General features: G+C 39.2%; 1 protein-coding gene across 9 annotated transcripts in view; it reads right to left on the reverse strand.

Moving 5' to 3' along the window:
* The window catches only part of ANKRD12 (ankyrin repeat domain 12), a 73835-nt gene extending 63237 nt beyond the window's left edge, over positions 1–10598 (reverse strand). The window contains exon 1 of one of the 9 annotated variants that reach the window (XM_087931073.1): positions 10133–10598. The gene's annotated coding sequence lies outside the window, so the exon portion shown is untranslated. Of the gene's footprint in view, positions 1–9787 lie in introns of all 9 variants that reach the window. The other 8 variants (XM_026699387.2, XM_087931069.1, XM_026699386.2 and 5 more) reach the window with 8 other exon arrangements.
* Positions 10599–13476: the final 2878 nt, after the last annotated feature.

Below are 13476 nucleotides of genomic sequence, written 5' to 3' on the forward strand. Positions count from 1 at the left end.
TCCGGAGTGTTTAGAAATTTAGAGAACTCGGGTGCCAAATTATAGTTTTTTATCATGTCCTGTGGGAGCGGGATATGAGGCTGCTGTAGCCCATTGTTTTTGCACTAAATTGGAAAACATGTGTGGCACAGGGATAACCTCTGCCTCAGTGACTGGTTGAGAGAATATGAGATCCTCTGCTTCCCCTGGAGTATTTGGTGGGGGAGGGGTATCCATATTATCCAGCTGTGCGGTGTTCTTGGCCTTAAACAGCAGGGATTTAAATAATTGTGGGAGGAATAATCCTGTAAATATGGGGAGGTCAGGTGAGAGGCCTTCATCGTCAGACATCCCCCTTTATAGCGGATCCACCTGTGACAATACCTGGTCAACGGTGTTGACCAATGGTACCTGATGAAGATGTGGATCCGTGATGCCCAGAGATCGTTCAGAAAGAGATCCGCAAACCGAAGCTGATGGTGTCCATCTTGCCTATATAGCCTGTTGGACGCCTGCTGATATGCCCTTCTGGATAGCTAGCTCCATCCATACCCTCATGTTGGCAGGGATTTCCTCCAAAAGTTCCTCCTCTTGTCTGAGGCCAGCTGCAGTTGGCGTGAATGTTGCCTCTGGGGCCTCCTTGGGGAGAGAATATTGAAAGAGTCTCCTGGGGAGGTTGTATTGATATGCTGCTCCTTCTGGATAAATCCAGAGGGGCGATTGGAAGGTTCTTGGCCTGTGAGGTAGAGGTTATGATGAGTGGTGAAGAGGTGGGTTGTACAGCTGCTTGTGTACATTTTTCCACCTGCCTTTCTAATGTCTGATGGCGTTTGCGTGCATCTTTCTCTGCTGCCTTAGAGATCTTTTGGGGATCCATGAACTTATCTTGATTTTTAGCAGTTAGTCTAGATCTGGGGCTGTAGTTGCTGGCCATGGTAATGCCTTTGATAGATTAACAATGTAAAGAGGCTATGAAATGAGGTGGCTGGAACACCTAGGGGCCTGCTCCCTTAAGAGGCAGGGGATCCTGGAATAAATTGTTCCCCGATGCCTTTAGCAAGTGTTGTCTCCTTGTTCTGTTTTGCTTTGTTTTTATATATATATACGTATATAGGTATAGGTATGTTCGGGTCTTTTCCCGTGTAAGATTAAGAGTATCTTGGTGACGTTTCGGCGAGGTCCCACTCGCCCTCCTCAGGCTGGTGCTTTCGGCTTCATGCCAGTGCAAGCAGTGTGTGATCGGAACTGCAGTCTCTCCATAAATACTGGTGGGGGGAGGGCTAGTGTGCTGGGCTGGTTGGCTGCACTGCTGCCTCTTGATTGTTTGATGAAGTTGATGTTGGTATAATGGGCTGTGTGATGGCCTTGTGAGTTTTGTTGTGGAGATACCCTGGATCTTGTGCTGTCATCTCCTGGATCGTTTGTGTTTTGATCTCTTTTCCATTAGCCTCCTGTGTTGTAACGGCTTGGGTAATGGGTTGTGTGATGACCTTGTAAGTTTTATTGCTGTGGTATCCTTGGTCTTGTGCTGTGATTTCCTGGGTCGTTTGCTGTGTTGCAACTTCTTGAGTTCTTGTGGTGTAATTTCCTGAGTTTTCTGATGTGATATCCTGAGTGGGTGGCTGTGATATAGCATTCTGGGTTTTGGTCTGGCTTCAAGTTTGGGGTCTGGGTCTGTGTTCTTGGCGTGTGTCAGCTTGTTTGGTTTTGGGGTCAGGTTGAGACAGCTGGCGAAGCAGCCGTGGTCTGGTTTCTGGACAGTGGTTGTCCTTTGTTTATAGAATGGGTTTGGGCCTGGGTCTGATAAGGGGGATTGGCGGTGGTGTCCCATATTGTTTTGGGTCTGGTGTTGGTTTTCGTGGCTGGGACTTGTTTGTTGGTGAGGGCTAGTTTCCAGATGTCTGGTAGGCGGGAGGTATCGTCCCATTTATTCATGTTATAGGGGTGTCTCTCTATTTCGATGGCTTCCCTGATTATTCTCTTGCTGGATATTAAGTGTTGGATATTAATTTGGTTCCTTCGAAATTAATGAAATACACACACACACACACACACACACACACACACATATATATATATGCACACACACATATACATATACACACACAGACACACATATTTTAATGACTTAAATATTTGTAGAATTTAAGTCAATCAAGTCAATTTTTGAATAAAGTACATGTAATATCAAATATGGAGACCAGAACTGATAATTAGATCAGTTTAGCTGCACTTATTGCCTGTGGAATCCAGCAGTTCAAGTTCTCTATCATCCAGTGGACTGGTGGTAGGGACCCCCTTCCCAGGTCCCCAAGAAGGGAAGCTTGTTGGGTAACTTGCCTCACAGAATGTCACAATTACTCAGCAATTTTAACCATGCGGCCATTTAAAATGGTGGCCGCCCTGTGGCAGAATGAAAACGAAAGCAGCTATCACTGCCAAGCCTGCTGAAAGCAAAACCGCTCAGCGGAAAGGCACAGGGGCTAATTCCCTGCCCTGAGGTGTTCTGCGGGGAAAGCCTTGTAATAAAAGCAAAAAAGGCTTCACTGTTTAATTTGAGGCTTCGAGCCTCGAGGAGACGGAGCGTTTACTGAGCCGGCTGGGAGATCGGAGAGATAAGCCTCCTTGTTGAGCAGTTTCAGGCTGCGGCTCTGAAACAAGAGGCTTTTAGCCTCAGGGCAGATCGGAAAGATAAGCTGCCCGCGTTTATGAGGCTTTAGCCTTGGAGGGGGGGTTCGAGCGCTCGTAAAAATCGAGAGAAATGATTTTTGGAGGTTCCCAGGGGTGGGGGGTAGTTGGTGACAGAAACTATGCACCTGACCTGAGAAATAAATCAGCTAAATCAGCTAAATCGCCAGTGTTCTGTTCCGACCAGGAAAACAATAACACAACCTGTCTGAAGAAAGGCTGAGCTAAAACTGGGGATGGTGTCTCGTGGATGAGCGTCCTCAGGTTTAAGCCCAGCCTTCCTAGAAGAGACTGAAGCACCTCCCATCAATGGATGCTCTGAACAAACAGTTCATAGGAGAACTGTTTATACACAAGGCAGTTCAGCTAAGAAGCTTTTATATTAAACAGATTGGTATAAAGGCGATATATTTATCTAAACACTGATGTTTGTATTAAGCACATATATATTTTATTATTGAATTTTCTTTTACCTATTTCTTGTATTTTACCTTTATTTTATTTTATTGATATAATCATAAAACCAATCAATCAATGATCATATTAAACTCAATCCTATGTTGAATGTCTGGCCATAAAAAATGAATAATAAAATAATGGCAAAATACAAAGTTGGGGGGAATAAGTCATACTGAAATCTGTGTCCTTATTTTAAAAAACATAGCTCTAAATTGAACACCATATAGGCAGAATATATACTAAAATTATCAAATTTATGAGATACCAAAGTTTGTTTAAGTATGCCATATATATTAGTGCAAGGAAATTGCATTATGGCTATTTTTGTTTAAACATTCTTACAATTATCATTGCCTTATTCATTTTCCTAAGCATTTATTCATTTTCCTAAGTGGGAGTTACTTTCTTTATATATATTGCCCTGGTACTGTATTATATTTAAAATGGCTGGAAAACATTTACATTATAAAACATGTTTTACACATGTTTCAAAATTAATTAGAATGAAAATTAAAATTATTTTTATTGTATTACTTTTTTAACTCAATGTTTGTAAATAGAAAAAATAGTTCAGCCAATATTATTTTGGAAGCTTCACACTGGAAAATGTCAGAACATTTTGTAACAGATTGCTCACTCAACAAATATGGAGAGCGACATAAGTGTTGTTTCTTTGAATATTAAACAAAAGAAAACATACTGGAGAAAATGTACCTTTGTTGGTTGTTTAATAAACACAGAACTATAGTTATCAGATTACTATCACCAAGTAATCATCAGATTACTATTACCAAAGTGAAGACAAGTACTATAGAGGGTTCTGCAGTTTTTAAAAGTTAATTACTGCTAGACTTCAATAATGTCTTATTATTGGATTTAATTATGTTTTGCAAACTTTTTTTAATTCACAAAAATAATAAACAGAGATCCAACATTTGGAAATACCAGTTTAAAATCTGCATTTGCAGACTTGTAAAGTTGAAAAAATATGGGAGTTAGCATCACCACTATTGATAACACATTCTAGAATTCAATACACTCAGATACAAATATTTCAAGTCATTAAAAACTTATTGATTGAAAAATTATCAAAAAAAATTAAAACACCGTATCTCAAATCTCACATCAAAATTCAGCAGTTTCATTAGAATCAGTAAAGAAATTGAATCAAATTTATATTCCACAAAATTCAAAATCAGCTCATAAACAATGATGCACAGCCAATATACGATGCATAGTGAAACAAAAATCTTAATTCTGCTTAGTTTTTTTTTGTGAAATTCTTCATGCTCCAAATCTAAATCTAATAAAGAGATATTTATTAAGCAGGAATTTGGATTTTGAAGCAGTTTTGCTCCCACCCCAACTGAATATAGAAAACAGCACCTACACTGCTTTTCCAAGTCGTCTGACAAGGGAACATCTGTGTCTATCCTAAGTACGCTATTTCTAATGATGTTTGTGAAAGAAACAGAATGGATAGTCTACAAAGAATCTGTATCTTTGATATATTATGAAATAATCATGACTGTACTCTCCATTTAATTCAAAATATTTCAAGTGCAAAAGAGTTGTTGCTTCAACTGTCATTTGACATGGGTTGTTCAGATCTTACTGGAACTGTTGTAATGTTGTTCCAAGGTTCTCAAAATGTTTTTGCATAGCCCTCTAAATATTTTAAATGTCGTAATGGTCGTAATGTGATGTTTGTTGTTTTGCTTTTTGCTTAGCTTAATTTGTAGACATCCCCCTTAGCTATAGAGTTCAACATGCATGTTTATTTTCTGCAAGTAAAGCCTCATTACTGGTTTCTAATCAATGGAAAGATCCGAAAGCTTAGATGATAATTGATCTAAAATTGACCAATCCATGGAACTCTCTGCTTTCCCTCTACAGGTCTTTGTCCTGCTAACTCACAGATGTCAAACTCGATTGTGTCACATAACATATCACGATGTATCGTGACATGTTTTGCCTTTGTGGAGCTGGGGTGGGCGTGGCCTGCACATGACGCATCCAGCCTGTGGGCCAACAGTTTGACACCCTGTAATATTAGCACAGCTTTGCTACATTTTTCCACAATGCACAATTCTTACCTTACATAAACTGAGAATGTCTGCTACCAATGCATATGTTCTACATGTAATAAATTGCAAACCAAATGAAGAAGTTGAAATGGCCAGAAAATAAAATAGCCTGATGCATAGGAGAAAAAATTTTTGGTTTTTCTCTCCCTATGCCAATCGATCAATTTTCCATTTGTCAATAAAACATCCAAGTAACTTGACTGAGCAGGGAAGACAAAGAATCAATAGCATTCTAGAGCTTAGATAGATATTTCACCTCCGGTCTTTGAAAGAAGGTTATTAGAAAAGAAGGGAAAATTGAATTAGGACCCAAAATTTACAGTGGCACTAGAATAGTTAGATGAATTCATGAATCAATGAATCAATAAATTAATTGTGTGGAGGATGAAGTTATATGTGAGGACTTGAAATAGCATGCCAAAAGGTAGATGACTAGAGAAGAGCATCCACCTCACTCTAAAAATACACACACACACACACACACACACACACACACACACACACACTGGGATTTTAATTCATAGAAGAGTGACCTTCCCTGAAGGAAGGAGGAAAAAAGGCCACATTATTGAAGAAGAGAATATTTTTTATAGGAACAGAAAAAATACAATAGGAAAAGCTTAATTACAGGTGATGCTTTTCTTGGATACTCACTGTGGAGATAGCATGCTAATTGGGGTTTTAATACCACAACATCATAGTGATATGGAAAGGTCTATGTTTAATATGATCATTTGAATTTCACTTAAGATAAGATAAATTTAAGGTGTTAATGGTACAAACATTGTAAAAATCAATTAAAAATATTTACTTATTTTGCAAACCATCTAGTATCTTTGTATGTTGACCAGAGAAGTCCTACAGAAATTTATAAATTTATAAAATGTTATAATGAATTTGCAGTGTTTAGAAGATCAGAAATTCCATTTCACACTTCTGGGTCATAAACATTCTTTTTAGCTGAAAACCAGTATATTTTAATCAATATATCAATTATTATTTTTATTTGTCACACAGTCTGCCAGATATTTAAACAGGATTTGGTGTTTTTATCCACCTATTGAGACCTGGAATAGTTATATTTGATTTGCATAGTCAATTATTTTTAATTCTGGATTCTGGATTTGCAGATTTACTTACAAACTAAAATGCATTTGTAAGCAAAAAGTCAATACTCATGATGCTTTCACAATCATTCATAGACGTGTAGAAATTGTGTCCATGAACTAAAATATATAATTAAGGGATAAGAAGAAAGCAAATTTGAAACTTATTTAAAACAGCTAGCCTATAAATGGAGTAATTAACTTTCATTTTGGCAACAAGTTTAAATTTGTTAATAAAATAATCTCAAAATTTTATTAGATTTATTTTGTATGCTACCTTTCTACATCACCCATAGAGAGAAGAACCAAGAATAGTAACAAAGATATTACAAATCAGAATAAGATGATAGCTTCAAGATATTCAATAAGATGTCAAAGTTTTCAAGATTTGTTTTCAGGTTTAATTAACAAAGCACCTGTCCTAAAAAGGCCCTTTTTGTGACTACTGCCTCACTTAATTTGGCAAGGGTACTTGGAGAGAAGCCTTATACACAGATCACTAGAATCCAAATAGGTAAATATTAGGAAGAGATGTTCCTAAGTTACTAAGCCATTTAGTGCTTGTAAATTGAACACTAGTACTTTGAACTGGGTCTGGAAATGGACTATAGACACACTGCAAAGCAACAACATAATATATTTTGCACCTGTCAGTCCAGCTAGCATAGATGCTAATTTGAATGACTCTTAGTTTCTATACTGTTTCCAAAGACACACTTTCAGATAAATAATTGTAATTGTCCATAGGAAGTTATAAGAACATGAATAATTTTTACAAAATAAGCTGGTCACAAGCTCTAGTTTTATTTTAATAAATAGCAGTGAAAGCCCCTGAGATGTTTGAATCTCTAATGTTAATATAGGATCCAAAAGCATTTCCATACCATCTACCTAATCTTTTAAATGGAGTGAAATACTTTTCCTGTACATGTAGAATACTGTCTAGAATGGATATGAATAGTATTCAGAATAAATAAGAATGAATATTCTTAACCACAAGCATGATTATCAGAAACACTGAATCATTTTTCCATTATTCCAGCATGTATTTATGTTGTGGTGCATGTTACTGATTCCAAACAGCAGAATGAGGGAGCATTCATCTCAGGGGTGGGTAGGTAGGTGGGTGGGTTGATTTACACAGCTGCTAAAACCTTCTTGGCCTACTTACAACTATTCATATACTTCGTCTCTAAATGAATATTAGTCTCAAACTGAAATTACCAAACTTTCCCCCCAAATACACTTAAGTATGGCTAAATAACAATTTCAAATGCAAATATAATGCAATAAACCAACACACTTATGATTGTGACTTTGGATAACAATCTTGAAAAGAGCTCAACTAAGGAAACAGAAGGTTAAGTGCAGTTCTGCCTGTCATCAACCCTGAGCTATCTTTTCTGGTCCAATCTGGCACAGTTACCTTGTCATTTATAAGCTCATTCTCTTCTGACAGATTAAATACTGCCAACATTGTATGACATTTTCACATCATGCCATGTGGTATACAATTATCAATATCATATACAAAAAATTATAAAATCTCCTTGCATCCTATTCTACAGTTAACAAATTTTTATGTGTGATTTACTCTAATATACAGGTGAATAATAAGGAAAAGGATGAGAAACAAAAAAATCCAAAATGTTTGTGAGCAAAAAGAAGGGAAACTTTTCATTTAGGACAATGGATAAATAAGTGGTTCTTATACATAGATGTATGTATTCCCAAATAATACATATGTATGTATTTCAGGGGAAATGACTTTCCCCTATTCTCAATATAGAAAGAAACAGCAACTTTCACTCTGGAATTTCTGGAACCAAATAAAGGACCATCTCAAAGACCAGTTAAATACCATTATAAATCTGTGACATCTGCAATTATTTTCAGTCAGTATGATCCAAAAGTAATGGCTTGTGTGAGGCACAGAAGCAAATGAGAGCTAATTAAATCTTCTACAACATTTCCTGTCTTCCAGGTATATTTATTAATTACATAATTCATTACTATATAATTTCAGTATAATTGCATCAAGTATTCACTGTGGCAAATTTGGAGAGCATTTTGTCTAAAAGCACATAGAAATATCTAATATTCTTATCAACGTTCACCAAACTCCATGATTCTCAATATGCTATTTTTCTCATTCTAAAAACTCTGGCCATTTTTAGTGAAAGAGTGCGCTTCTTTTCCTTTATTTAAAATGTTCAAGTCGTTTCACTTTTAAAAGTTAAATAAGAATTTTAGCACTGGCAAAAGTCAAGCAAGAAACAGAAAGCTATTTAATATATAACAGAAAGATATAAATATTTTATTCCGTCTTAAGACCCAGCGAAGAAACACATGTGTTGCACCAAACTAGGCTAACCGGCTTGTCTGAACTTAAGGCGCAGTTTTTAAATAATCTTTTACTCCTAGCACACACTGTCCATGAGAATGATGCTGGAAATAACTATTTCCGTAAGCTCTAGAAACACCGCTTATGCTTTCTCTCTCTCTCTCTTTTCACCCCCTCAGCAGCCTGTAGAAATGTACGCAAACACTCACGGGCGGGGGCGCCCGCTAACCACCGCCTCTTCCTTTTAAAAAGGGCTGACAATGCTGCAGACCAGAAAACTCGGGAGTTAGCAGCGCTAGGATTGCTATGAATTACCCTACTTTGGCCCATAAACGCAGAAGCCTTAGTATCGTATACGATGAGGAACGCGGAGAGAAAACGCCTATCAGGGACCAACCCACAAGCACGGAGAAGTAGTGACAGCAGCGGCAGCCATGGCTCCAGCTGCAGCCGCGCCAAAGGTGACAGGCTGGGAGCGCAAGAAAGCCTGGGGATTGCTGCCTCCGGACCGACCGTGCCAGAGAATGCAAGCTGGAGGCTGAGGGAAGGCGTGTCGGCAGAGCCGAGAAGGATTCGTGCCCGTTCTAGGAAGGCAAACCGGCTGCAGCACCTCCATTACGAGGAAAGGCAATGCAAGAAAGGGGGTGGGAAGCAGGAGGAGTGTTCTCTCTTCCTCTCAAACGCGCCGGGGGAAACACAGCGGAGCAAAACGACTCCCGCTCAGCACACAACACCCAAGACCCCAAGAAGGGGCGATTCGCGGGGTGCACCACAGTAGATTGTGCACTGACCCGGGTCCGCACACGTACACGCGCTTGTGAGCACGCACACACGGAGAGGCACACACGGACATACACACGCACGAATAATATACACACGCCGACGTCCGTCCATCCATCCATCCACCCATCCATCTATAGACTGGGTTGGGGCTGAAAAGGGGCGGACATACACTCTCCCCTGTGCCACCGAAAAACAGCCACATTTGCAGAAAGGAGCGAGTTTGACAGACACGTATATATCTATATATGGCAGAAGGAAGCGAAAGAGAAAATCTTGGAGCAGCGTTAAAACACGACCGCGGCTGGTTTTATTCACGCCACCTCTTCCCCAACCCCCCTCACCTCAGCGCGATATTAACCGGGGGTGTCATCCACGTAATTGCCGCCGCCTTCCTTCCCCCTCCCCGGACCCGAATCTGCGGTAGCGACACTGGCAGTTTCTTCCTCTCTTTACCTTTCCTCAGCGGAAGAGAGAGACGACTCCTGACAAGACGGGCTGTCCTTTCCAGGCTGCTCAGCCACCCGCTGCCAGTGAGCGGCGCCCCGAGTTCCAACCCCGTTCCAACAGCTACGGTAACAGTCGGGTTTGGACGACACCCCTTCCCCTCAGCTCAGTCGCTCCCCTTTCCCTCGCCTCTCTCCCCCCCCCCTCCCTCAAGCCCGTCAGTATGTCGGTTTGTCACTCGCCTCCCGGATTGGTGGAAACGCCATTCACGTGACGGGAGTCGGGCGAGAGGAACGGGTAGACACGCGGTGCGGTCGTGAGCATTAGCGAGGCGAAGGGAGGTGAGGAGAGTTCGGAGCAAAGGCCGACGTCACAATTGCCCATTCTTAGCGTTTCTAGGGGTTCCGCGGCAGTAATTTAACTCGTTTCTTAACATAGCCATCAACCAGAAGGAGGGGGAAAAAAAGAATAACGGGCACGGTTACGATTAGAGGGCGGAGAAAGTGAGTGTCAGTGCGCAAGCGTCGAGATCGTTTTCTCTTCTTGGGTGGTGCGGCTAGAACTTTCTCGAAATACCGGCGGCGGGGGCTGGGGTGGTTCTGTAAAGAGGCGTAGGGGGAAGAGAAGAACCTACGGACTTGGCTTGGAACAGGTACCGAAGCCCGTTTCGGAGTCGGTCGTTCAGGTTACTCCCTTCCCGAGGGAAGGGCTTTGGGAAGGACGGTGGCGCAGTGAATTTTTAATAAACACTGAGCACGCATGCGTGGCTGGTTTGAGGAGCTCTGCTGCATCCTAATAAAACAGCCGTCCGGGAGCAGGTGTTGAACCGCATTCGGGTTCTTCTTTTTTTTCTTCTTCTTCTTCTTCTTCTTCGTACTTGTTGCAGACCCCCTCCCTCCCCTCCGTTCCCCCCCCCCCTTCGGAGGATGGGTGCGTGAAATCCACGAATGGTGCTCAGGGCACTATTCACATGTCAGCGTAGGCCGACTTCCATGTAATCCGTTTACTTGTCTTGAATAATAAGTGTCGCGAACAACCGGGTTTCTGTTGGAAGCTTTCGAGTAGACGCCGACGTTACAAAAGTCCGAAAGGCTGCTCGGAACAGTATTGCGCGGTTGTACCAGTCTCTGCTTGAATATAGAAAAATGGGCTTTAGAATTAAGATTTAAATCAAAATACTTAATGTTGGTAAGTTATTAAGTACCAAATTATTAAGCTTAGTCTTAGTTAAAAATGATCGGTGATCATCCTAGGTTACAACCGTAAACCAAGATTTTCGAAGTTAAGAGCCTTTTGCCTATTTAGGATGATTCTATAGTAAAAAACAAACAAACCCTTTTTGGACCATAAAGTTTTATATTTAGAATCTGAAAAGGTAGTGTATACAGCACTATTTGTATACACATAGATCTAAAGGCAATAGATCTATAAGATTGTTCCGTTTCACATTCAGGAACATACATAGCAGGTAGGTTAGGATTCCTCTGCTTCTTGGAATTTCATAGCAAATTTTTAGCTATAACAGAGCAGATATTATTTATGGGATTAACTGTATTGCTACCAGATAGCGGTCACTCAGATCTTTTGGCCCGACAGATAATAAATGTGTGCCTTCAAGTAAGTTTTAATTCCTGGTGATACCTGGACAAGCCCCTGTAGTTTCCTTGGCTTGCCACTGCTATCTTTCTAGAGCTAAAAGCAACTGGCTCGAAGTCACCCAGCTGGCTTTGTGTTTAAAGCAGAACAGGATATTGGAACTCTCCCAATTTGTAGTTTGATGCCTTAATATCAAATTGCCTCTCTTATGTACCTTATATATTTAAATAATAACCATGTTTGCCCATGTGACAGTGAGAAAACCAAATAACAAAAATCAAATGGTTATCTTGGTCTGAATAATTTTTCTTAAAAGATAAAATTGGATTTTATGGAGTTTTTCTAAAGGGATCTTAGTCAGGAGAATGCATTGCCATAATTTCAAGGAAAAAGCTGCCTAAATATTAACATGATTCATTCAGTGTTATGTAAGCTGCTTATTTTTTTTTTGCAATAGGACTTTCACTTACATTCAAACCATGAGTTCCCTTAATTTTCCTCCAGAGGATTCCTCAATTTTCCAAGAGATTTTATGAGAAAAGGGGGAGGGTCTGTCCCTTCATATTATTATGCTGAATAGTTTGATCCATCAGTTTACAGATATCTTTTAAATAAGTAAGTTTATTATATCCTTATGTAATCCCTTTTTTCAAAACCTCCACAATATGTGGGTTTCTTTTTTTTTCTCATCCACCGCACATGCAGAGGATTCTCTAAGTTTTGTTGTGTAGATAATGCATATAGTTTGCCATAAAACACATTTGGCCATAACAAACATAATAATGTAATTATGTCAACATGCAACAAAACTGAATATTAATATCTCTTCTGAACATTATATTCTCCCATTACTTTCTTTCTGCTCTTCAGTTCCCATGCATAACTGAAAGCAGTACCATAAATGGTTTTTGTTATTCATCAGAGGAACAGCGGCCATAAGTTGGAATCTTTGATAAAGAATGCATAATTCCTTATTTATATTCCAATTTTATTTAAAAATTTGCATAATAATTTTATATCTATTCCGTGATCAATGAGCACAACTTGCATTCAGTTTTGTATCGATTAGACTTTAGATGGAAGACAATCTATATCAAATTCATAGGAACCAATGAAATAATGCCAGAATATCAATCAAAATTTATATAATGGGAACATGACAGTAATTATTCAGAAGGATAACGATTGCTTAATCAGAATTCTAGATGTGCTACTGATACTGACTTAAAGCTACTTTAGGTTTGGCCTAAAGACTTAATTATATTTTCTTAAAGCTAGTTTTGAAATACAACCACTAAATAAAAGTAGAAAATAAAAAGTCAGATGAGAACAAAATAAAAAACTAGAGTATCCTCTTTTCTCCATGAAAGTAGTGATATTTTTTGAATATTGAATTAGCTTTGTTATAAAATTCTATACACACATATTGAGACATACATACATAAAATGAATTTGAATTTGCAATACCATAAGTTGTTGACCTTAAAAACAGGTTTTCAATAACATTTTTAGGGTAATTGATGAACTGGATTTAGTTTGAGAATCTGTAGCTATTCATACCAGACTGAAAATACATTTGAAATAAGGCAAAGAAATATTGTATTAAGATCAGTTATGTGTACTGTATGTGTGTCCTCCAAGTCAAGCTATGTTGCCTCACGGTGGGTGTGTAGTTGTTCCTGGGAGAATGAGCTATGAACACCAGGCCAATACAATATAGTTACATCATCTGGGATGTGAAGGTCATCCTAGGTACCCTTTTAAAGCAGACAGGGATTTATATATGAAAGCAGTCACATAAGAAAAAGAGGAAATGGATGATTTCTTTAGCAACAACTGCAAATATATCATTTCATACTGCATGGGAAAAGGCAATGGTAAGGCATTCCTGTAACCATGAAAGCCATCTGGATAGACAGAATAAAGGGATTGATGATATAATGCCAGGTGATGGGCCTCATGGACCAAGTGCCACTTAAACATATGATAG

This window comes from Pseudonaja textilis, chromosome 3 (assembly GCF_049901715.1).
Source record: "Pseudonaja textilis isolate UNSWEBS1 chromosome 3, rPseTex1.2, whole genome shotgun sequence".
NCBI classification, from domain to species: Eukaryota; Metazoa; Chordata; class Lepidosauria; order Squamata; family Elapidae; genus Pseudonaja; species Pseudonaja textilis.